We start from the raw sequence: 24,923 nt of genomic DNA, 5'->3' as shown, positions 1-24,923 counted from the left end.
CAGACACAATTAGTATATACGGGCACAAATACAATATATTCATATATGTGTATGTATATAAAAGATATAATAATGAAGGGATGTGTGACAGGAATTTGATGTCATGAGGAACACACACACATGGGTGAGCTGCAGATAAGCCACAGTGACTCAGCTACAAAAGAGCTCCTGCTTCCCTTTCAGTTTGCAGGGAAGCTCACACAGGGACTCCTCTTGTGAGTCCCCTTATATTTGGAACATACAGCGATGAGAATTCTAACCCATCACTCCTGTTCCCGAGGTTATATGAGAAAATAATCATCTTGGAACTCAAATAGTTTTGAATCACAGACTCCTAAGGTCCTCACTGTCCCTGCATCCTCAGACAAACCAGACTCTTCTCCACAGGGACTGACTCCAAACACACTCTTTAGTTCTTCTAAACTAAACTGTTCCTTCTTCCCATTCTGAGCAGCTCCAAGGTCACCTCTGCAGAGAGGCCTCTTCCAGGCTCTCACCACCCAGCACCTGCCTGTCACCTTGTCTGATCTCAGTTCATTATCTATGTACCACACAACACGGCACATGTTCCCCATCGCTATATTTTTTAACTGATTGTTTTGTGCTAATTATTATCCTAATTGGTCAGAAAAATTTTAATGTAATACATGCACATCTCAAACAGAGGCAAAAACATTCATGCACTTCTTTTCCTCCTGCAGAAATAAGTCTGAAATCAGAGGTGTTTCTCCAAGTACTCACTGATTCCGTGAGGTCCCACATCTGCTCACTTTCGGTTCCACCATCACTACTGTGGAGGCTTGCTTTTCACTGTTGTTGACAACAGACCATGGGATGGCTGCTGCTGCTCCAGCTATCACACCCATGTTAAAGAGGAAAGGCACTCACTACATATCTGGTCTGTTTTATCATTCACTGAAGAAAACTCCCCAAAAAGGACTTCAGCTGACACATTCATGAGCCAGCTCTAGCCCATACGGTCACATTGGCTCAAAAGGGACCTGAGATAGCAACAGTGTGGCTTCTAATTGAATATAGAAACAAGATACAGGTAGAAGGGTTTGGAGACTATTGCATTACCAAATGTGTCCACTGTGCTGCTCCACACACAGGAAGGTAACAGAGCAAGACCTCTGTCTTGTTCACACTCCTTTCTCAGGACAGAATGTGCCAACCCAAGTGAATCTGAATAACTGATGGCTGGGTGAGTGTTCTCTGTGTCTGTCTTTGGAGTGGTAGCCACCACCACCCTATTTTGTGTACCAGGAGCCAGCACCAGTAAGACACAGTTCCTAAATGCTGTGTCACCTGTGGTGCCAAACCCTAGAACCACACCCGTGACCAACCATCACCCCAAAGATATAAGCAATGATACCTCAGATGGGCCCTGCTTTCTCCTCCTCACATCAGGCTGTTTCTATTTTCATGGATAATTTGATTTCTTCCTGCCTGTCTTGAGGGTGGCAGGGACTCCACAGAGAGGAGCAGTTCCTCCCCTGGGATCAGTAGTCTAGGAATCAGGGAAACAGGATGTGAGCAGTGGGTTCTGAATCTCCAGCTGGGCAAAGGATTTCCCTGTGCCTCCAGCAGCCAGTGTGGAGCAGCCACCAGAGGGCAGCAGAGATCACCTGGCAAAGCCACTTGGACATGGGGAGCATCTAGACATCAGCTGTTCTAACAGCTGGGGAAGGTGGGTTGCGATGACCTGACACCAGTAGAAAAAGGTGTAAGTTTCTACAGTATTACTTTTGATAGTGCTGTAAAATTCTGACTTGGTGTCTCTCAGATCTGTCTTCTGTAGAATCTGCCTCTGTCTCTAGCATAGGTCCAGTACTTACTTCATGCCTCTCCAGCCCAGCCCATTCCTGCTAAACTCAGTTACTACCAAACCTTCTTCAAGCCTGGTCTGTCCCTGGCACTGAGTACACTGTGGGGCTACTGAGGCATGGCATGGATGACTCCTGTCCCACGAGTTCTCCCTCAGGACACAATCCTACCACACCTCGTGGCTCCCTAATACTCCATGTGCACTTGGCAAGGGAGGAATTTGTTCAGGTTCTGAAGTTCCCCAACATAGACCTGGGTAGGACACCGCACTGACCTAAGCTCTTCCAGTCACCCGGAGAGTAAACATTCTTTAAAAAGTTCAGAAAATGCAGACAGACTCCAACTCTGAGCTCTGCTGTGAGAACACCTGCTCAGGAGCTACACCAGGACAGTGAGAGGGATGGAGTTGTGGACCCCAGACTATGGGATCAGAGGGTGAAGCAGAAGGGACACAGAATCTTTGTGTCCCTTGGGGCTGAGCCCATTTTTAAAACCACAAGTCTCCTCAGCAGCATCCCCTGAGCCCTGGCTGATTTGCATGAACAGCAGGTATCTCCAGCAAGGGGATAAGTCAGGCCTGGGAGGAACCCTGCCCAGCCTCAGGACCTCAGGGAACAGAATCGAGGCACCTCCACCATGGCCTGGATCCCTCTCCTCCTCGGCCTCCTCGCTCACTGCACAGGTGCTGTGCCCAGACTCATACCCACCCCAGGACCAGGGTTCCGGGACAAGCCTGGTCCTGACTCTGAGCTCAGCAGGGGAGTCTCAGTGGGGACAGGATGCTCAAGACACTGCTGTGGGATGGGGGGCTGGTGGGGTGATAGCCCCCCACTGTGCTCACTGATCTGTGTGAGCCCTGAAGGGCTGCACCTGCCCAGGGAAAGGAGGGGGGTGGTTCTCATTTGTTCAAAGGCTCCATCCACCAGGCGGGCCCATGGGCCCCAGGGACTAAGATGACAGCAGAGTGGACACTGGGGCCTAGAGAATCACTGGAGCTTAAGCCAGGCAGGTGGGAGTGTTCGGGGGATGACACCCCAGGCTGGAAACCCACCTCTCACTTTCTCTCTTGCAGGCTCCGTGGCCTCCTATGAGCTGACTCAGCCCCCGACAGTGTCAGTGAACCTGGGACAGACGGCCAGGATCACGTGTGGAGGAAACAACATTGGAAGTAAAAATGCTTACTGGTACCAGCAGAAGTCAGGCCAGGCCCCTGTGCTGATTATCTATGAGGACAGCAAACGGCCCTCAGGGATCCCTGACCGATTCTCAGGCACCAACTCGGGGAACACGGCCACCCTGACCATCAGCGGGGCCCAGGCCGAGGACGAGGCTGACTATTACTGTCAGTCATATGGTAGCAACTATGATCCTCACAGTGACACAGGCAAATGCGGAAGTGAGACACAAACCCCTTCTGTCTGTGTCACACTCTCCTCCAGCCCTTGGAGGTCTGTGCACAAAGCAGAGCTGGTCTGGCCCAGGTCTCCTGAAGACCTCAGATGTCCCTCTCATCCAGCCCCCCAGGCTGGCTCTGCACAGGGGGGGGGGGGGGGGGGTCAGAGTGAATATTCAGCTGACAGCACTAGGCTTCCCTGCTTCTCAGGTCCTGGGTGTGAACTGGGAACAGAGGGCCTAGGTAGAGAAAAGACACGGGGACTTTTGTCCAGGGCTCATTATCTCTGCACTTCTATGTGGTGGCTGTGGGCTACTGCTCTCACAACTGACAAGGATTAGAGCCCCAAATTTCCCAGCTCACCTGAGGTCCTGAAGCCCTGGTGTCATGTGTGGAGCCACCTTCACCTGAGTGCAGTAGACACCGTGGGGTCACCCACACCCTGTCTTTTGGGCTTACACACCCACCCACTACTGCCTGGAGCCTCTGACAGCTCACAGGGGTGCTCCTCACTGCCAAGGACTCTTGCTTCAGAAAACTGCCTTCTCAGAGAGGTTCAGTTAAATAATCTCCTGAGGCCTAGAGGCCCAGGCCCTGCCCCACTTTCACATGTCTTGAAAGGTCCCAACTTTAGAGCTCCCTGCAGGAATGAGGCCTCATCTGATGTCTCACTCTGTGTGGGTCACTTCTCCTGCCCAGTCTGACCTCTCTCCTCCTTCCAGATCTCCTACACAGGCACTTCTCCATTTGGAGTCTGCTTTCAGGAACCCAATCCAGGATGACCTGCATCCCCAACAGGGTCATCAGGGACCTGAAGAGGCCACTATATACTCACAGAGCTGGCGTTTCTCCCCCAGATCACCAATGTGCTTGTCCAATCCCCAAACAGATCACACCATTCCAGTATTTTTATACAATGAAAAAAGATGCAGACACACTAGGTGCTCTGCAAGTTAGGGAGTCACATCCATCCTAAGGGTGAATGAGGGACATTGAGGCAGTTGCCTCCTTCTGCAATGTGACCAGAAGATACACAACCATGGAGTGAGCCACAAAATGGGTGTTGCCTCACTTCTATCCCCCAAATCTTGTACAAGAATGTCTCCTTACTCCCACCTTACCCAAAAACATAGAAAATAATTCTGTGAAAAACAGTTCAGCCTGTAAATATGGACACTTAACAAGCCACCACAGCGACCCCTTATCTGTATGAAATCCACCCACATCCCCAGAAATCACCGTCTCCAATTAAGAGATGTTGACAGCAATGATTCCACCAAATATGATGAAACCACCCAGTGAACAATTATAAACATGCTCAGTCCTACCCCCCAAGAGCATACAAAATACATTTTTCTCTGTTAGGGATATTTATTTTTGTCCCAGATGTTTTGACATCCTATAACTTCAATATTGAGAAATAAAGTTAACTGTTGTTAACACATCTGATGTTAGAGGATAAATTGGATGTAGCAGGAGAACTAAACAGAAACTTATGATTAATATACATCCAAACACATTCTACAACATTAGGAAAAAACACATGTTATTTCTACCCTGCTCATTTCTTTGACTACCCCACCACCCACCCATCCCCTTCCCACAGCAAATACCTGAGCTAGTCACCATCACTGCCCATCGGTAGGACTAGACCTTCATTCTAGAAAGTTGGTCCATTATCAGACCTGCTGAATTGGATTGTGGTGCATTTATGACTGTAATACAGACCCAGGGAGTATTAGGGGATCTCGTGCATCCATACACACCCATGCTTGTGCCAATGGTGTAGTAGACACCCAGCTCCCCCGTGTAGTCACCATGAAATGCCCCAACCAGTGCTGTCCTCTCTTGCACATGATTCACCCCCAGGAGGAGACAAAAGCAGACAAGGCACACTCTCTGCCTCCAGAGCCATGCACCCCATATTCCCTGGGGTCTCACCCCATCCACAGCACACACTCCATGTGACTGGTGAAAGAGTCCATTCTTAACCCATTTTCTCCCCATCACTACAGGGTCTAGAATCTGAATCAAGTTCACTTGACCAGAGCAGGACAGTTAAGCCCCATGTTCCAGGTGGCCAAATAGGAGATAAGCAGAGGAAGTGAGATTTTCCACAGTGGCCTAAACTTCAGCTTGTGAAGTTCAGTGAGCACACAGTCCCTTGATGGGGCAGGAGGGGGGCGTCTCCACAAGATGTAGCTGCAGGTGCAGCAGGTTGGGGTGGGGTCCAGGTATCTGCATGTGGAACAGCTCCCAGGTGAGCCTGCAGTGCTCCTAGTCCCAGGTTCACTCTGTGTGGCTTCACTCCTGCTCCCCTGCTGCTCCTGCACAGGTGAAAAGCCCATAGGGAGGCACAGTATGTGGCACAGATGACCTGTTCTCTCCCACCCAGGGTCCATGGGGTCAGGGCCCTGCCCTCACCTGTGTCCACATTGCTCTCTCCCCTCAGTGCTAGGATAGTAATCTCTGACTCAGCTTTCCTTTCTTCTTCCAGACCCCTCTCCTCTCCTCTCTTACTGGCTCTGTGCCACCCCTGACCTGAGACAGCCTCCCTCCAGGTCAATGGTCCTGGGGAGGCCCTGGGGAGCACCTGCTCCCAGCTCCTCTGGAGATAAGCTCATGAACATACCTCTTAGTGCCAGGAGAAGCCAAGCCAGGACCCCAAGCTGGTTATACATACAGATATAAGCAACCATCTGAGTCCAAATCTGAGGATGGAATTTAAGGACATGGTCTCCCTGAGCACAAACAGAAAAGAGGGCCAGGACAAGGTTGGCCATTGCTGTGCCACCTACCACAGCAGTGGGAGTGCCTGGCAATGAGTCAAGTGACAGAGAATGATGGACAGTGGCACATAAATGCTGCTGCCATGGCCTGGCTCCCATTCTCCCCACGTCTCTGAGAAGCTGCTGGTCAGGCCTTAGGATTAGGTGTCCTCCCTGGTCCTGGCCCAGCCCCTCCTGGGTAGGACACTGTAGCACGTTTTCCAGAGGAAGCATTCATGAGGGAATCTGAAGACACAGTGTGGAAAGTGCGAAGTGAAAAAGAGGAAAAGGTTTTCAAATTGAACAGAGAACCACCAAGCTATTAGGCACCTTTAGCAAGGGAATAGGATGTGATTGTGTCAGAAAGGGAGAGAAAGTGGAGGCGCAGAAATGGAAAAATATTCGAAAGTTATTGGCCAAAATCTTCTAAATGTGATGAAACTCAAGAGGGACAGGTCTAAAAATCTCAACAAACCACAGCCACAAGAAATAAGAAGAAAAAAGGAACAGCCCTATAAATATCAAATGTTCTTTGCAGTGAAAAGGAGACAGTGGTAGAAGCAGCCAGAGGAAAAGACACTGCTCTCAGGGGAACAAAGAGGAGGATTCTAGTGGATTTTGCATTGGTGGAAATGCCTGTGAGAGACAATGGATTAAAATCTCTAAATTACTGAAAGAAAGAGAAAAACAATTCTTCATCTACAGAAAATAACCCTTAAAAATGAAGTCTAAATAAAGTCCTAGGGGGAGGACCCAAGATGGTGGAAAACAGCATGGAAGTTTCTTTTGCATCTCGTGTCCATGAAATACAGCCAGATCAACACTAAACCATCCTGTACACCTAGAAAACTTATTTGAGGATTAAGACAACAATCTGCACAATCTGAATTCAGCAGGTACATGGTGTGGAGAGGTGAACTGAGGGAGAGAGAAGCTGTGGAGGGCAGGGAGCTGTTTTTGCTTGCAGAGAGAGGACGGAGATGAGGGAGAAAAGAACCCCCCCCCCCCCCACAAAGCAACTGGAGAGAAAGTGGAAAAGTGGAAAGAGCCACAGGGACTGAACTAAAAAGGGAGAAAGGAGATAGGAGAGGGTTTAAATACCATTAAGACTCTATAAACAGGAGGAGCACAGAGTCTGAAATTCTGCAGCTCAATACCTGGTGGTGCTCTGGTGGGAAGGACGAATCCCCAGGAAGAGAATGGGGTCCAGGAGGTTCTTGGGCCACAAGGGGAAAAGCAGTTCCACTACTAGAAGGATATTTGGTAGAGGCTGTGCAGCCACCTGGTCCCAGAAGACCCCAGAGAACAACCACATTCACTGGTGCTGGAACAAGGTCATTAAGGGTGAAGCCTGGTGCCAGATGTGTGTTGTGATTCTCCATAATCCCTGAAACGCTGTTGCTACACAATTGCGTAAACTTTTTCTGGGGTGGGCTGGCACCCAGCAGCAGTCTCTGGGCATCAGCAGCAGCACGGTCCCACGAACATTCCCAGGTGTGGCTGGCACCTGGCCATTGCTCAGTGAGACCCTCCCCCAGATGGCCAGAATGGGTCAAAGCCGCAGTCCCTCAGAAGTGAGGGGTCAGGAAACACAGCCACATCTGAGATAAAACTCAGGAGGGAGGTGCCGCCTGATAAAACTCAGGAGGGAGGCAACCTGATGGCTTGGTCACAGACAGTGTAAAAGCAGGGAGTGGTCAGAAGCCGGAAACAAAGGACAAGTGCACTATTGCTGGACAGGGAGAGCAAAGAGTTCTGATGTCAGAGACTGGTAGCTGGGTGACACCATTTTCACCCCTCCCGTGCATGCGCATACACACCTACAAACGCCACAACAATCCACCCCAGTAAGCTAACCAGTGCCATCTAGTGGAGAATGAAACCATTACACTAAACCCTGCCCAACTGGGCCAACCTCACTCTTCAGGAACATCACAAATCTCTCCGCCTGCTTGTTTACAGACTATAAAGTGCTTCATAGTTTGACTTCTAGGGGAAAACGATATAATTTCAATCATATTTCAGTCTGTTCACTGGTCCATCTATTCAATTTTCTTTTTTTTCTTTTTTGTTTCTTTTCTTTTTCTTGAATTCAGAAAGGGAAAACATTTATTTTTATTTCCATTTTTATTAAAAATATTTTTCTTTGTTTTTTCTACTATATTTTTTACACTTTTGTAACTTTTTCAAATTCTGTTTTACTTCCACCATTTCATTTTATTTTATTTCATTGTATTTATTTTCTCAAATTTTCAAACGTTTTCCTTTTTTTTCTTGTTTTTCTTTTTGTTCCTCCCCCCACCCTTTTTTTTCTGTAATCTAGCAAGCTCCTTTCAATAACCAGACCAAAACACATCTAGGATCTAGCATCATTTATTTGATTTGTGTGTGCGTGTGCATTGTTTTCAATTTTTTAATTTTTTTAACTTATTAATTCCTTTTCTTCCTTCAAAATGATGAAATGAAGGACTTCACCCCAAAAGACAGAGCACAAAGAAATGGCAGCCAGGGATTTCACCAACACATATACAAGCAAGATGTCTGACCCAGAATTTAGAATCATGATAATAAGAATACTAGCTGGGGTCGAAAATAGAATCCTTTTCTGTGGAGATAAGAAAAGTAAAAGCTAGTCAGGATGAAATTAAAAAAATGCTATAACTGAGCTGCAATCTCGAATGGTTGTCATGGTGGCAAGGATTGATGAGGCAGAGCAGTGAATCAGCAATATAGGAAGACAAACTTATGGAGAATAATGAATCAGAAAAAAACAGAGAGACTAAAGCAAAAGAGCACGATTCAAGAATAAGAGAAATCAGTGACTCATTATTATAAAGGGACAACATCAGAATCACAGGAGTCCCAGAAGATGAAGAGAGAGAAAAAGGGGTAGAAGGGTTATGTGAGCAAATCATAGCAGAAAACTTCCCCAACCTAGGGAAAGACACGGACATCAAAATCCAGGAAGCACAGAGGACTCACATTAGATTCAACAAAAACCGACCATTAATAAGGCATATCATAGTCAAATTTACAAAATACTCAGGCAAGGAAAGAATCATGAAAGGAGCAAGGGGAAAAAAAGTCCTTAACCTACAAGGGAAGGCAGATCAGGTTTGCAGCAGAAACTTGGCAGAACAGAAAGGAGTGGAAGGATGTATTCAATGTGCTGAATTGGAAAAAATATGCAGCCAAGAATTCTTTATCCAGCAAGGTTATCATTCAAAATAGAAGGAGAGGTTCAAGTTTCCCAGACAAGCAAAAATTAGAGGAGATCATAACCACTAAACCAGCCCTGCAAGAAATTTGAAGGGGGACTCTCTGAGAGGAGAAAAGACAAAATGAAAAAAAAAAAAAAAAAAAAAAAAAGACCAAAAGCAACAAAGACTAGAAAGGACCAGAGAACACCACCAGAAACTCCAACTCCACAAGAACATAATGGCAATAAACTCATATCTTTCAGTACTCACCCTAAACATCAATGGACTAAATGCTCTAATCAAAAGACATAGGGTAACAGAATGGATAAGAAAACAAGATCCATCTATATGCTGTTTACAAGAGACCCACTTTAGACCTAAAGACACCTTCAGATTGAAAGTAAGGGGATGGAGAACCATCTATCATGCTAATGGCCAACAAAAGAAAGCCAGAGTAGCCATACTTATATCAGACAGTCAAGACTTTAAAATAAAGACTGGAACAGGAGATGAAGAAGGATATTATATCATAATTGAGGGGTCCATCCACCAAGAAGATCTAACAATTGTAAACATTTATGCTCCAAATGTGCAAGCATCCATATATATAAATCAATCACAAACATAAAGAAACTCATTGATAATAATGCCATAACAGCAGGGGACTTTGACACCTCACTTACAGCAATGGACAGATCATCTAAACAGAAAATCAACAAGGAAACAATGGCTTTGAATGACACACTGGACCAGATGGACTTAACAGATATATTCAGAACATTTCATTGTAAAGCAGTGGAATATATATTCTTCTCCAGTGCACATGGAATGTTCTCCAAAATAGATCACATACTGGGACACAAATCAGCCCTCAACAAATGCAAAAAGATTGAGATCATGCCATGCAGATTTTCAGACCACAAGGCTGTGAAACTAGAAGTCAACCACAAGAAAAAATTTGGAAAGATAACAAATACTTGGAGACTAGAGAACATCCTACTAAAGAATGAATGGGCTAGCAAGAAGTTAAAGAGGAAATTAAAAAGTACATGAAAGCAAATGAAAATGATAACACACCGACCAAAACCTCTGGGATGCAGCGAAGGCAGTCATAAGAGGGAAGTACATAGCAATCCAGGCCTTCCTAAAGAAGGAAGAAAGGTTTCAGATAGACAAACTAACCTTACACCTTAAGAGCTGGAAAAAGAACAGCAAATAAAACCCAAAACCAGCAGAAGACAGGAAATAATAAAGATTAGAGCAGAAATCAATGCTATCGAAACTAAAAGAAAAAAGAAAAAAAAACAGTAGAACACATCAATGAAACCAGAGGCTGGTTCTTTGAAAGAATTAACAAAATTTATAAACCACTAGCCAGTTTGATCAAAAAGAAGAAGGAAAGGACTCAAATAAATAAAATGAAGAATGAAAGAGGAGAGATCACAAGCAACAGAGCAGAAATACAAACAATAATAAGAGAATATTATGAGCAATTATATGCCAATAAAATGGGAAATCTGGAAGAAATGGACAAATTCCTAGAAACATATAAACTACCAAAACTGAAACAGGAAGAAATAGAAAATTTGAATAGACCCATAATCAGTAAAGAAATCAAACTAGTAGTCAAAAATCTCCCAAAGCACAAGAGTTCAGGGCCAGATGGCTTTCCAGGGAAATTCTACCAAACATTTAAGGAAGAGTTAACACCTATTCTCTTGAAGCTGTTCCAAAGAAATAGAAATGGAAGGAAAACTTCCAAACTCTTTCTATGAAGCCAGCATTATCTTGATTCTAAAACCAGACAAAGAACCCCCTAAAAAGGAGAACTATAGACCAATTTCCCTGATGAACATGGATGCAAAAATCCTCAACAAGATATTAGCCAATCGGATTCAACAATACATTAAAAAAAAATATTCACCACGACCAAATGGGATTTATACCTGGGATGTAGGGCTGGTTCAATATTTGCAAAAAAATCATGTAATTCATCACATCAATAAAAGAAAGGACAAGAACCACATGATCCTCTCAATAGATGCAGAGGAAGCATTTGACAAATTACAGCATCCTTTCTTGATAAAAACCCTCAAGAAAGTAGGGACAGAAGGATCATACCTCAAGATCATAAAAACCATATAAGAACGACCCAACGCTAATATCATCCTCAATGGGGAAAAACTGAGAGCTTTCCCCCTAAGGTCAGGAACAAGATAGGGATGTCCACTCTCGCCACTGTTATTCAACATAGTATTGGAAGTCTTAGCCTCAGCAATCAGACAACACAAAGAAACAAAAGGCATCCAAATTGGCCAGGAGGAGGTCAAATATTCACTCTTCACAAATGACATGATACTTTATATGGAAAACCCAAAAGATTACACCAAAAAACTGCTAGAACTGATCCATGAATTCAGCAAAGTGGCAGGATATAAAATCAAAGCAACAGAAATCGGTTGCATTCCTATACACCAATAATGAAGTGACAGAAAGAAAAATCAAGGAATCAATCCCATTTACAATTGCACCAAAAACCATAACATACCAGGAATAAATCTAACAAAGAGGTGAAAAATCTATATACTGAAAACCATAGAAAGCTTATGAAAGAAATTGAAGAAGGCACCAAAAAATGGAAAAATATTCCATGCTCCTGGATAGGAAGAACAAATATTGTTAAAATGTCAATACTACCCAAAGCAGTCTACATATTCAATGCAATACCTATCAAAATAACACCAGCATTCTTCACAGAGCTAGAACAAACAATCCTAAAATTTGTATGGAACCAGAAAAGACCCCGAAGAGCTAAAGCAGTCTTGACAAAAAAAAAGCAGAAGGCATCACAATCCTGGACTTCAAGCTACACTACAAAGCTGTAATCATCAAGACAGTATGGTACTGTCAGACACTCAGATCAATGGAACAGAATAGAAAACCCAGAAATGGACCCACAAATGTATGGCCAACTAATCTTTGACAAAGTAGGAAAGAATATCCAATGGAATAAAGACAGTCTCTTCAGCAAGTGGTGCTGGGAAAAATGGACAGCGGCATGCAGAAGAATGAACCTGGACCATTTTCTTACAGCATACCCAAAAATAAACTCAAAATGGATGAAAGACCTCAATGTAAGACAGGAAGCCCTCAAAATCCTAGAAGAGAAAGCAGGCAAAAAACCTCTTTGACCTTGGCCGCAGCAACTTCTTACTCAACACGTCTCCACAGGCAAGGGAAACAAAAGCAAAAATGAACTATTGGGACCTCAACAAAATAAAAAGCTTCTGCACAGTGAAGGAAACAATCAGCAAAACTAAAAGGCAACTGACAGAATAGTAGAAAATATTTGCAAATGACATATCAGACAAAGGGTTAGTATACAAACTCTATAGAGAACTTATCAAACTCAACACCCAAAAATCAAACAATACAGTGAAGAAATGGGAAAAATACATGAATAAACACTTCTGCAAAGAAGACATCCAGATGGCCAACTGACACATGAAAAAATGCTCAACGTCACTCATCATCAGGGAAATGCAAATCAAAACCACAATGAGATACCACCTCACACCTGTCAGAATGGCTAACATTAACAACTCAGGCAACAACAGATGTTGGTGAGGATGTGAAGAAAGAGGATCTCTTTTGCACTTCTGGTAGGAATACAAACTTGTGCAGCCACTCTGGAAAACAGTATGGAGGTTCTTTAAAAAATTAAAAATAGAAATACCTACAATCCAGCAATTGCACTACTAGGTATTTATCCAAGGGATACAGGTGTGCTGTTTTGAAGGGGCACGTGCACCCCAATGCTTATAGCAGCTCTATCAACAATAGCCAAAGAATGGAAAAAGCCCAAATGTCCATCAATGGATGAATGGAGAACGAAGATGTGGTATCTATATACAATGGAGTATTACTCAGCAATCAAAAAGAATGAAATCTTGCCATTTGCAACTACTGGATGGAGCTAAAAGGTATAATGCCAAGCGAAATTAGTCAGCCATAGAAAGACAAATATCATATGAATTCACTCATATGAGGACTTAAGATACAAAACAGATGAACATAAGGGAAGGGAAGCAAAAATTAATAAAAAAACAGAGGGGGGACAAAACATAAGAGACTCTTAAATCCTGGAGGGATTGTGGGAGGGGGGATGGGCTAAATGGGCAAGAGGCATTAAGGAATCTACTTCTGAAATCATTGTTGCACTATATGATAACTAACTTGAATGGAAATTAAGAAAATAAATTAAAATTTTTAAAATGGTGTAAACACCACAATTAAAAGACAGAGATTCAAATTGAGATTAATGGTATCACCCAAGTATAGGCTGCATATAAAAAACATATAGTAAATAAAAGACACTAAAATCTAAGCACAAGCCTGGGATAAGTTCCCAATGAATTCTGCTGCACAATGTGGAACATAAAAAATTCACAGGGAACAGAAAGACAAACTGGGAACGTGAATTGAACACTGAAGAACAGTTGGGATGGGGAATTTTATCATGTTTATTTTACCATAAAAACATGGAAACAAATGATCACAGTACATTATTCATGAGAACAGCTACAGAAATGCCCTCAAGTTCCCCTTCTCTTCCTCCAGGCTTTAAGACTTTTCAAACACAGAGTGACCCGAGCTCCTCTAGGAGAGCCCAGAGGTGAGCACAGCTCCACATGAACCAGATTCATGAAGCCCATCCAGAAGCACAGAGATGCTCTACACCAGCCTGAGAAGGAGCATTTTCACAGGGACCACTCGGGTTATGAGTGAGGCTTGATGTGGTCAGGCTCAGCTACGGGCTCAGGAGACAGAGCTTTGGGGTCCCCACCTGACTTGGACCCTCCTGCTCTCCTTCCTCACTCTCTGCCCAGATGTTGTCTGTCAGGCCTGCCCACAGGCTCAGTCCCCACTGGACCCTGCACATGGCTCTGATCCTGAGCTCAGCCCAAGGGATGAGCTGGGGTGAGACCCCTGAGAACTAGCTGCCAAATCTCCTGAATCAGCAGACCCTATGGTCCCCTATAACACTCACCTATCCCCATTAGAGTGACCATGAGAATCCTGTCACTCCCACCTGCTCGGAGAGAGAGGAGCATACAATAATGTATAGAAGAGCCAGCAGGACCCAGGCCACGCCCCCACATAGCAAAAATGTAATGTGTATGATGTGAAATTGTATGTCCAGGTCTGAATTAGTAGAATTCCAAATTCATCCAAGCCACCAATTATGCTAGTGTAGATGTCCTCCCACCAAAACTCCCAGAGGTGTGGGTTGTAATAAATACAGGAACGGTAGAGATTGTAATAATAATAATAAAAAATTTTGGTGCACACGTGAACATTAATACTAGGGGCAACACCTATTCACACCATGTCCCAATTGCACTAACTTTAATGTGGAAACATCAGTCTGGATACCTAAATGGACAGAAAAAGGGGTGGCTATAAGATATCACATAGGTTTCCCAGACCATGACCCTCTGTAAATGCATTCCAGTTTACCCTGTGCTCTCTTTTGTAACAATAGGCCAGTCCAGGGCATTTCAATGCTGGAACACATACAGGAATTGTGCTGCCCTGCCTCCATGCATTTTGTAAGTAGCCTGATTGTGCTGGGCTGGGCTGGCAAGAGGTGGCAGCTGCCTGAGAAGTTGACAAGTACTGTGGGGTGACCTGACCCGCAGGAGGGAAGCTCCTGGTCTGAGTCTCCTCCACCAGCAGGGGGCAGCAGAGCTGCATCAGGAGGAGCAGGACGGAGGCTTGAGCTGCCCAGGTGGAGCCTCACAGGGACACCAGACCTGGGAGTCAGCAGGTGTCCAAGGTTCACTCATCAGAAGAAAATTGGGATGATGCATCCTATCTCCTCAGGCCGTAGGAACCATGTTCTGAGAGGGTCAGACACACAATGTCACCCAGTACACTGATGGATGTCCTGACACTATTAATGCTTCCCTTGGGAAATGCCAATGCCCTCACTGTCCACCGGTGTTCCTGGAGGCTGACTCCTCTGGGATGAACATGTCTAGAGACACCCCGAGCACTCGCCCTCAGCCTCTCCCTCTCCACTTCAAGAAAGACCTAGACCCGGGGCTGAAGTTCTTTTGCTCAGGAGCATCTCACACCAATGATCTTTGTCAATGATTCTAATTACTAATTTGGCCCTAATGTTCATTATGGTAACCATGCTCACTTGTCATTTGTCATAAAGTGGAGATATATATATATGAAACACACTTTATACATATATATATACATACAGATGGGATATATAAATATATATATACATATATAAACATACAAACAGCAGAAATATATAAATATATATACATACACATATTCCTAAGTATATTCATATATGTGTACATGCATAAATATATAATATTAAAGGATGTGTAACAGAAATTTGGTATCATACTGAAACACATACCTGGCACAGGAGTCAGAAGCTGAAGGAGGATGAAAGGTGCAGCCATTGCAATGTGGTCACTGTCATATGTCAACAAGGTGACCCAGCAGATAAGCCTCAACATCAGCTACAAAAAGGCTGATGCTTCGTCTCCAGTTTTCTGGGAAATTCACACAGGAATCACACCTGCGGTTCAGTAAAAGTGGAAACAAACGGCAAAATAAATTCTGAAAACATATCACTGCAGCCCTGAAATTTTTAACTTAGGAGAAAATATCACCTTGAAATTGAACTAGTTCAGATTCCTAGTCACCTTAGGTTCTCACTGCCCCTTCACCCTCAGACTAACAGAAATCTGCCCTGCAGACCCTAACTCTGCTGTCTCCAAACACACACCTGGTACCTGTTCCTTCTTCCCATCCTGACAGCAGCTCCAATGTCACCTCCCCCAAGAGGCCTCTTCCAACCACTTCCAACCACACAGTATCTGCCTGTCATTTTGTCAGATCTCCGTCTGCACATTACCTACTACTGAACTTTTCCCCCAATCATTATTTGACTAATTGATTGACTTGTGGCAATTGATTTGTAATAATGAAAAACATACACATGATGATCAGACACAGGAACAAACAGGAGACTATTTTCTCCTCTGATAATAAGTTCTGGATCAGATGGTGTCTCTCCAGGTATTCACCAATTCCATGAGGTTCCAAATCTTCTCACTTTCTTTTCCACCATCACTACTATGGAGGCCTTGCTTTTCATTCTTGTTGACGACAGACATCAGGATGGCTGCTGCAGCTCCAGCTATCATATCCTCTATGTTCAAGAGGAAAGGCACTCCATAAACCCAGTCTGTTTCTTTCCTTCATGAGAGGACATGTCTCGGGAAAGTATTCCAGACACTGACACTTCTATGGGCAAGTGCTAGGCCACAGGGTGAGTTCTCTGAGGGACCTCAGAATAGCGATGGTCTGGCTATTGAATGAATATAGAAGTCATGATACAGGTAGAAGGTGGTAGAGACTGTCTGCTGTATCACCAAAACAAGTGTGTCCATTATGCTGCCCCATCTATAACATGGAAACTCTGAGGCAGGGACTAGGCTTTCTTCACACTGACTTACAGGATGAAATGTCCACTAGACCAACGTGGGTCTGAGTGAATGTTGTTGGATAAAGTTCTTGTGTCTCTGTCCTTGGAGCTGGAGCCACCACCACCCTATTTTGCTGCACCACCTGCCTGCACCAGGAAGAGGCAGTCCCTGAGTCCTGGGTTCCCCAGGTGCCAAGTCCTATAACCCCACATATGACCACCCACCCCCCTAGAGATATATGCTATGAGTCCTCAAGGGGCCCCATCTTCTCCTCAATTGATCCTCTTCCTATTTTCATGGAGAACCTGATCCCCACCTGCCTGGTCTTGAGGCTGGAAGTATCCACAAAGAGAAGAGCAAGTCCTCCCCTGGGGTCAGCAGTCCATGGATCAGGGAATCAGGATCTGAGCAGTGGGTTCTGAATCTTCATCTGGACAAAGGACTTCCCTCCACCTCCACAACCAGTGTAGGGCGGCCAAAAAGGGACAACAGAGATCACCAGGCAAAGCCGCTTGGACAAGAGGGGAGCCCGGCATCAGGGATTCTAAGATGCAGGGGGCGTTAGTCACCATGACCTGACACCTGAGGGAAAAGGTGTAGGTTTTCTGCTGTATCACCTTTAACACGGCTGTAAATTCTGATTCAGTGTCTCTCAGATCTGTCTCCCTCCTAGGGTCTCCCAAGAGCAAAGACAGGACAAAACACGGTGTTGAAAAGTCAGATTCAACCATGAGACCAGAGAGTGAAGAAGCACAGTACCCTGGGCTGAGGGTGGGTCTCCAAGGGGTTTCCCCTGTCCTCTCCTTGTCTCTTGGGACTGAGCCTCTCTCTGAAACCACACAGCCCCTCAGCAGCAGCCCCTGAGCCACAGCTGATTTGCATGAACAGCAGGTGTCTCCAGCAAGGGGATAAGTCAGGCTGGGGAGGAACCCTACCCAGCCTCAGGACCTCGGGAGCAGAATCAGGGCACCTCCACCATGGCCTGGACCCCTCTCATCCTCAGCCTCCTCACTTACTGCACAGGTGCTGAGCCCTGGTTCATACCCACCCTAGCAGCAAGGTTCTGAGACGAGCCTGATTCAGAAGAGGGCTGCCTGTGGGGGGTAGGATGCTAATGAAAAGTCTGGAGGGGTGAAATTTTCCCACTGTGCTCACTCACTCTGTGTGAGTCCTGAGTGGCTGTCTCTACCCAGAGAATAATGATGGTGGCCTCTTTTGTTTAAAAACTCCATCTGCCAGCCAGGTCCATGGGTCCAAAGGGCTGAGAAAGTGGGGGGGGGGGGGGGCAGAGAATCCCTGGAGATCAGCCAGGCAGGTGGGAGTGTCCTCAGAATGAAACCGAAGCTAGAAACCCACCTCTCCTTTTCTCTCTTGCAGGTTCTGTAGCCTCCTATGTGCTGACTCAGCCCCCCTCAGTGTCGGTGAGCCTGGGACAGACGGCCAGGATCACCTGTGGAGGAAACAACATTGAAAGCAAAAGTGTTCACTGGTACCAGCAGAAGTCAGGCCAAACCCCTGTGCTGATTATCTATAATGATAGCAACCGGCCCTCAGGAATCCCCGACCGATTCTCAGGCACCAACTCGGGGAACACGGCCACCCTGACCATCAGCGGGGCCCGGGCCGAGGACGAGGCTGACTATTATTGTCAGGTGTGGGACAGCAGTAGTGATGCTCACAGTGACACAGGAAGATGGGGAAGTGAGACACAAACTCCTTTCCAGTCTGTGTTACATCTCCTCCAGGCCCAGGATGTCTGTGGACCGTGAGCAGGCCCGGTCCAGATCCCCAGATCTAAGGTCCTCAAGTACTGGTCCTACCTAGCTCTCCAGGCATCTCTGCACAGGGAGAATCAGGAGTGGATTTAGGGCTGACAGAACTAGGCTTCCCTGCTTGTCTGGGCCTGGGTGTTAACTGCAGACAGAGAGCCTGAGTGACTGTGATCACAGACCCAGGGAAAATTAGGGGATCTCCTGAATCCATACATTCTCACCCTAGTTGTGTAGTAGAAACTCTCCCCCCCCTTGATAATCATCATGGATCATCCCATCCAGTGCCCCCTCTTTACCTGACGACTCACTCCCAGGATGAGGCAGGAGGAGTCATGGTGCATTCTCCACCACCAGAGCAGTGCAGTCAATATGCTACTGGGAACTCGATCATCCCATGGGGCTGGTGAAAAAGGCTAGTCTTACCTATGTTTCCCACATTACTACAGGGTCTAGAATCTGAGTCAAGCTCGTTGACCGAGGCAGGACAGTTAAGCCCCAAGACCCAGGTGGCCAGAAAGGACATGGGGAGACCAGCAGAGGAAGTGAAATTTTCCATGGTGGTTTACAGCGAGCCTGTGAAACTGGGTGAGCACCCTGTCCCCCAAGGGGGCGGCCTAGGGGCGCTTCACCAGATGCAGCTGCAGCTGCAGCAGGTTGGGGTGGGGCTCAGGCATCTGCATGCGGAACAGCTCCCAGGGGGTCTGTGGTGCTGATCCTCCCAGGACCACACTCTGCGTGGCCTCACTCCTGCTCCCCCGCTGCTCCCAGCACGGGTGAGAGGCCCACAGGGAGGCACAGTGTGAGGCACAGATGTCCTGCTCTCTCCCATCCAGGGCCTGTGGGGATGGGGCCCTGCATCCCTGCTTGTCCATTTGCTCCCTCCCGTCAGGGCTGGAACCAGTCTGTCCTAACTCAGCCTCCCCAAGTATCTGGGGTCACCCAGACAGTCACCATCTCCCTGAGGTAGCAGGTAGCAGGGACACTGGGGATGTAATTATGTCTCCTGCTACTAACAGTTCCTGGCACAGCCCCACATGGCCAAGGGTGGAGTCAGGAATCACACCTCGGGAGACCCCAGGCTCCAACTCTGGCAGCCTGACCTCTCTGAACATGTCTAGGCTTCAGAGCAAGTCTAACGCTGTCATAACCCCCAGCTCTGGAGCCCTGAAGGAGCCCGGGCCTCAAGCCATCAAAGATCTTCATGCCTTCTAATAAACCCCTTTCTGCCACCCCATACATACTCCACCTGGTTTCCTGCCCCCCAAAGCTCGCTGCACAAGATGCTTGGGTATCCGTGCTTAGCTGTTACCAGCAAATCATGCTTCCCTCTCAATTCAAAGTACTTCCTCAGGGTGTCCAGCCAGGCCCAAGGACTGAGTGACAGTCCTGTGCTGAATATTCCCTCAGGACCCTGCATACTCCCCGTTGCAACACTCTTTACACCAAGACTAGGATCTAATTAATACTCCTCCTCATACTTAGTTCAGTCCTGTGAGGGAAGATGGTGCCGGAAATCAGGCCCTGACACGCTGACTGAATATACACTGTGCACGCAGATAACTCCCACTGGACAACGCAGAACGTTCTTTGGGACCAGACAGGCACTCAGACCCGGGGCCTCCTCCTGCTAGTCACTTCCACGTGCCCAGGGAAAGTCTGCAGCTCCATTCAGGCAGGAGCAGGGTCAGCCCCACCCAGCCTTCCTCCAGCCCCTCCAGCAGGGAAGGAGCCCACCTCTGTGTGTGCTTAGAGACTGTGTCCTGACCCATCACCTGGACCCCACATGCTTTCTCCTCCCCTCTCTCCTCAGTGAGCACACCATGTCTGATTCAGCCTATTCTCCTATTCACTAACAATCGTTGCTTCTATTACATGATTAGTTAGCTTGTTAGTTAATTAGTCACATGACTTATTACCTCATGTGTCTGTGAGGGGGAAGTAAGGCACATGACTATAACCATGACGCTCATGTTTAGACTCAGAGGTTATGGTTGATGTTGGCTCATTCCTCCAGCAGTGTTGAGCCCCCGCTATGTGCCCAGTTCTATGCCAAGCACTAGTCAGAGGCTGTCAGCGACAGAGTCTGGGGTCCAGAAAACCACACGCAAGAGGAGAAAATAGGTCTTAGTCTATACACATTCCGTGTACAAGACACAAAGGAGAAATTACCGGAGTTCTGACATGCTGCTCTCTGGGACGGCACAGAGGTGCCCATATGGAGGATCATGATGTCATCCACGCAATGGGGACCTGAACTATCCCTGCCTCTCAGGCTCCTGGGAATGAGAAACATCATAATGTGTGGGCCAGGGGGCTGAGTATAGGCACCTGTCAGCTCCTTGTAAAATATTCACCATGAGTGATCTTCAGGTTGGGAGGATGAACAGTACTCAGTCTGGAGCTCAGTCAGTGTAGCAGTCAGGACTTGTCCCTGCTCCCAGGCTCCTCCCCAGGTGTGCCCTGCACTCAGCTCCATGTGGTCCCGACCCCAGGACCCAGCTTCCACAGACACCGAGGAATGGACAGAAGGGGGTCTGGCACCAAGAGTCTGCAGAATACGGAATCTCAGCCTCGCCTGGCTCACTCCATGGTCCTATAAACTGCAGGCCTCCCTGCCCCATGGGAGGAGATACCCCTTCTGAACTGATGCTGGGCAGAGAAGAGAGGGCTCAGAGGCCAGCAGAAGCTGAGCTAGTGGTGACCACTGCAGGTCACAGCCATGGCAGAGCCCTCCATGGAGCTCCCGAAGTTGTATAGGATTTCCTTTGGCCTAGGAGAGCAGGTTGTGGGGCTGAGGGTGTGGGCTTGGGGTAAGAACACTCCTCTCTGTTCCTCTGGATTCTCTGTCTTCTGACAACCTCAGCTGCCTCCTCGGGTGGCCAGAGCAGGCTCGTCTGATTTTAGACCTAGGCAGGTAATGCCTTTGTAGAGTAACAGGGCCGGGGGACCCTGCCCCATCTGTGGAGTCTCAGGAGGCACAGCTCTGGGACATCTTCTTCATGGCCTAGACCCCTTCTCCTTCTCTTCACTCTCTGAACAGGTATTGTCCCAGCCTCAGCCCACACACTTGGCCTCCATAGGACCGGAGCTGGGTCTGTCCCAAACTCTGAGTCAGCTCAGAAAACCTTAGAGGGAATGGACCTTACTTCCTTCAGCCCCCTCTCCTCTCCTCTCATACAGGCTCTGTGCCTCTTACAACCCGAGCCAGACCCTGCCCATGTCAGTAGCCCTGGCCAGATCCAGGACCCCCTGCTCTCTAGAGAAGCTCATGCATGAATCTGCATCTTGGAACCAGCAGAAGCCAAGTCAGGACCCCAAGCCAGATATATATAAAGACAGTGAAGGACCCTTAGGAATCCCTGACTAATTCTGAGGATCCTACTTGGGGACATGGCCACCCTGAGAATCAGACAAACCCTGTGCCAAGACAAGGCTGACCATTTCTGTGCCATTTCCCATGACAGGGGACAACTGGTAGTAATTCATTGTGACACAGATAAATGAGGAAGTGAGACACAAACCTGCCATCCCTGGCCTGGCATTTACTCGCATTGGCTCTCTGGGCAGGTGTAGGTCAGGCCTTAGGGTCAGGAGCCTTCCCTGGTCCTGGCCCAGCCCCTGCACAGTGGGAGACTCCAGCAGGTTCTCTGTCCTCAGTATCTGTATATCATACCGAACAGTAGAGAGCTATACTGACTCGTGGGGACTGTACTGACATATTATACTATATAATGAGGCTTTAGGGTGTCATCATACATTACATGGGCCCCAGATGTAATCACATGTCACAAAAGAGAGGACACAGTTGTCTCAGACAGCACAGTCCTGCGGAAATTCCTCTTCCCTTGGGTACAGCCAGCCTGGATGGGCCCCAGGGGCTGTGCCTCCCCTGATTTCCTGGATGAGGTGTCCCCACATCCTGAAGGACTGTCTGAGGCTTTGTGAAGAGGGAACCAGGCCTCTACTGCCCCAGGCTCTTCCCTCCTTAGGTTTTACAGAAACTGTGGAAGAAATGCAGATACCCACTTAGGTCCCATGTGGGGACTCTCTCCTGGCCCCACTGTCCTCCCACTGCCCCAAATACCATCACCTGCACCAGGCAGGTCTAACCCTTAGCTCAGGTGGGACCCACATGGCCTCACACCACCCCTGTGCTGACCCTGCAGGGTCCACATCTGCAATTGGACATCACCTGTCATTCCAGGATAAAGATCTTTTCCAAGATGTCAACAAAGTTGTATCATGCACTGAATTTCTCTTCAAGATTCTTTGGCTTGTGGTTTTGAAATTGACTTTTAGAGCAATTGCATGAAGTCAAAATGACAGATGATGAATTTATTAAGAAGGAAGAGCAGGGGCACCTGGGTGACTCAGCCCGTTAAGCGTCTGACTCTTGATTTTGGCTAATGTCATGATCTTGCAGTTTGTGAGTTCAAATTTTTTTTTTTCAACGTTTATTTATTTTTTTTTGGGACAGAGAGAGACAGAGCATGAACGGGGGAGGGGCAGAGAGAGAGGGAGACACAGAATCGGAAACAGGCTTCAGGCTCCGAGCCATCAGCCCAGAGCCTGACGCGGGGCTCGAACCCACGGACCGCGAGATCGTGACCTGGCTGAAGTCAGACGCCCAACCGACTGCGCCACCCAGGCGCCCCGCAGTTTGTGAGTTCAAACCATGCATGGGGCTCCACGCTGATGGTGGGGAGACTGCACGGATTTCTCTCTCCCTGTCTCTCTGCCCCTCCCCTGCTCGTTCTCTCTCTCTCCCTCTCTCAAAACAAATAAACTTAAAAAAATTTTAAAGAAGGAAAAACAGAAGCTTCCCCTATTCCCACTCCTTTCTAAATCACAGTGATACCTCCGTGGGGATGGGGAGACACAGGACAGAGAATCATTGTGTCCTAGAAAAGCATGGTAAGTATACTTGTATTATTCCATCTGCGACTTGCTTATGGACCTGGAAAACTAGAAAGACAATTTTTTGTGGGAATTCCTAAGACTAAAATAATATTTCCAGGAATTTTTCAGGTTAAAGGATCCTGAAAAGGTCACTCTAGACGATTATAATCTGGAGATTCTCACCATAGGATTTCTCATCAACAGGACAAAGAAATCGCTAGCACCTTAGGGAGGTTCTTAGGTTCCCCAGTCCCATGGCCAAGTGCAACAGCGTCCCCCACAGATGCTTGACAGACTGAGAGGACCAAGCTGTCTTCTTCAGGACCCAGAACATTCTGGCTGAGGTCGACCCTCATCCCCTCTCAGCCTGGGTGGCCTTCCTCACCTGGTGCAGGTGACTATTGCTGCCTTGCACCTGCCAGCCTCCACTCTTCTCTCTGCCTCTTCAGGGACTGGGGATCGGTGGTCCTCTCCTGGCCTCCCCTCCCTGTCAGGTGCACCCCTCGCTCATGTCCCTGCTCGTGCCATCCAGTCTGTGGGTGTTGGGTAAAGCAGTGACAGGTCATCCACATGGGACCTCAGACAGGGGGCCAGGAACACATACACATGAAGCACCTTAATCCCTGTGGCTACAGTTGATAAGAGGTTGGGGGGAGGAAAGGACTAGTAACCACTCCTCTGAATGGCCTCAGCCCCTGGGTGACTTAAGGAGAACCCAGGGCTGGTCTGAACCCACCCATGTCAAACTTGTGCCCGCCCCAGCAGTTTCCTCCTGGAGGCCCCTCCAGTGCCCAGCAGCTGCCAAGAGATCCTGACTTTTTTTTTTTTATGTTTTTTAAATTTATTTTTGAGACAGAAACAGAGCATGAGCAGGGGAGGGGCAGAGAGAAAGAGGGAGACACAGAATCCGAAGCAGGCTCCAGGCTCTGAGCTGTCAGCACAGAGCCTGACGCTGGCCTCGAACTCACAGACTGTGAGATCATGACATGAGCTGAAGTCGGGCCTAACCGACTGAGCCACCCAGGTGCCCCAAGAGATCCTGACTTATTACCTAGAAACTGCCTCTTACCACACCTGACCACACTTTCTGTGCCCAGAATGCTCACCTTAGGAGAAAAGTCCACACAGGCCCTGAACTGGGTTGGAATCCCAGGTCCCTCAGGTTTTTCCTGTTCTTTCAGATCCTTTATACCTTTCCCCAAGGACACTACTGTGCTCTTCCCGTACACATCTCACTGCTTGTTTCTTCTTTCTGTACATCTCTAGTGCAGCTCCAGAATAACTCCTTCAGAAGGAACTGTGTGTTTTGTTCATGCAAAATTCCCAGGATGTAATGTGTGCCAGAATAATATGGGTCTGAATAAATGTCTGCTCTGTGGACGCTGTCCTGTCTCTTTGAAGCATTAGTCCCCAGCCACCTTTCGCCCCACACACATCAGGCTTGAATCCATACTTGGCACCAATAATAATGATTCCCTGAAGCCTGTGTCTCACAGTGCTAAGCTGTGACACCACATGCATGACCTCCCACCACCTTAGAG

The 24,923-nt window shown here is 47.2% G+C and overlaps 1 protein-coding gene, 3 long non-coding RNA genes and 1 pseudogene across 9 annotated transcripts in view; 2 read left to right on the top strand and 3 right to left on the bottom strand.

Moving 5' to 3' along the window:
- The window catches only part of LOC147575375 (uncharacterized), a 156,095-nt gene extending 135,317 nt beyond the window's left edge, over positions 1 to 20,778 (bottom strand). The window contains exons 1-3 of one of the 4 annotated variants that reach the window (XR_015242335.1): positions 20,653 to 20,778; positions 18,068 to 18,883; positions 15,634 to 15,798 (exon numbers count right to left, since the gene is read on the bottom strand). This is a non-coding gene — a long non-coding RNA (uncharacterized LOC147575375). Of the gene's footprint in view, positions 1 to 15,633; positions 15,799 to 16,219; positions 16,455 to 18,067; positions 18,884 to 20,652 lie in introns of those variants that run through there. The other 3 variants (XR_015242336.1, XR_015242338.1, XR_015242337.1) reach the window with 3 other exon arrangements.
- Positions 1 to 24,923, bottom strand: part of LOC147575369 (uncharacterized) — a 473,279-nt gene that overhangs the window by 339,191 nt on the left and 109,165 nt on the right. The window lies entirely within an intron of this gene.
- LOC112870219 (immunoglobulin lambda-1 light chain-like) overlaps positions 1 to 24,923 on the top strand; it is a 169,571-nt gene that overhangs the window by 43,009 nt on the left and 101,639 nt on the right. The window lies entirely within an intron of this gene.
- Positions 1 to 24,923, bottom strand: part of LOC147575370 (uncharacterized) — a 284,866-nt gene that overhangs the window by 160,745 nt on the left and 99,198 nt on the right. The window lies entirely within an intron of this gene.
- LOC147575371 (immunoglobulin lambda variable 5-52-like) overlaps positions 1 to 24,923 on the top strand; it is a 447,861-nt pseudogene that overhangs the window by 326,192 nt on the left and 96,746 nt on the right. The window lies entirely within an intron of this gene.

This window comes from Puma concolor, chromosome D3, assembly GCF_028749965.1.
Source record: "Puma concolor isolate L17-30 chromosome D3, mPumCon1.1.hap2, whole genome shotgun sequence".
NCBI lineage: Eukaryota > Metazoa > Chordata > Mammalia > Carnivora > Felidae > Puma > Puma concolor.
Note: the sequence above shows the minus strand (reverse complement) of the source record. Positions and strands in the feature narration are given on the sequence as shown.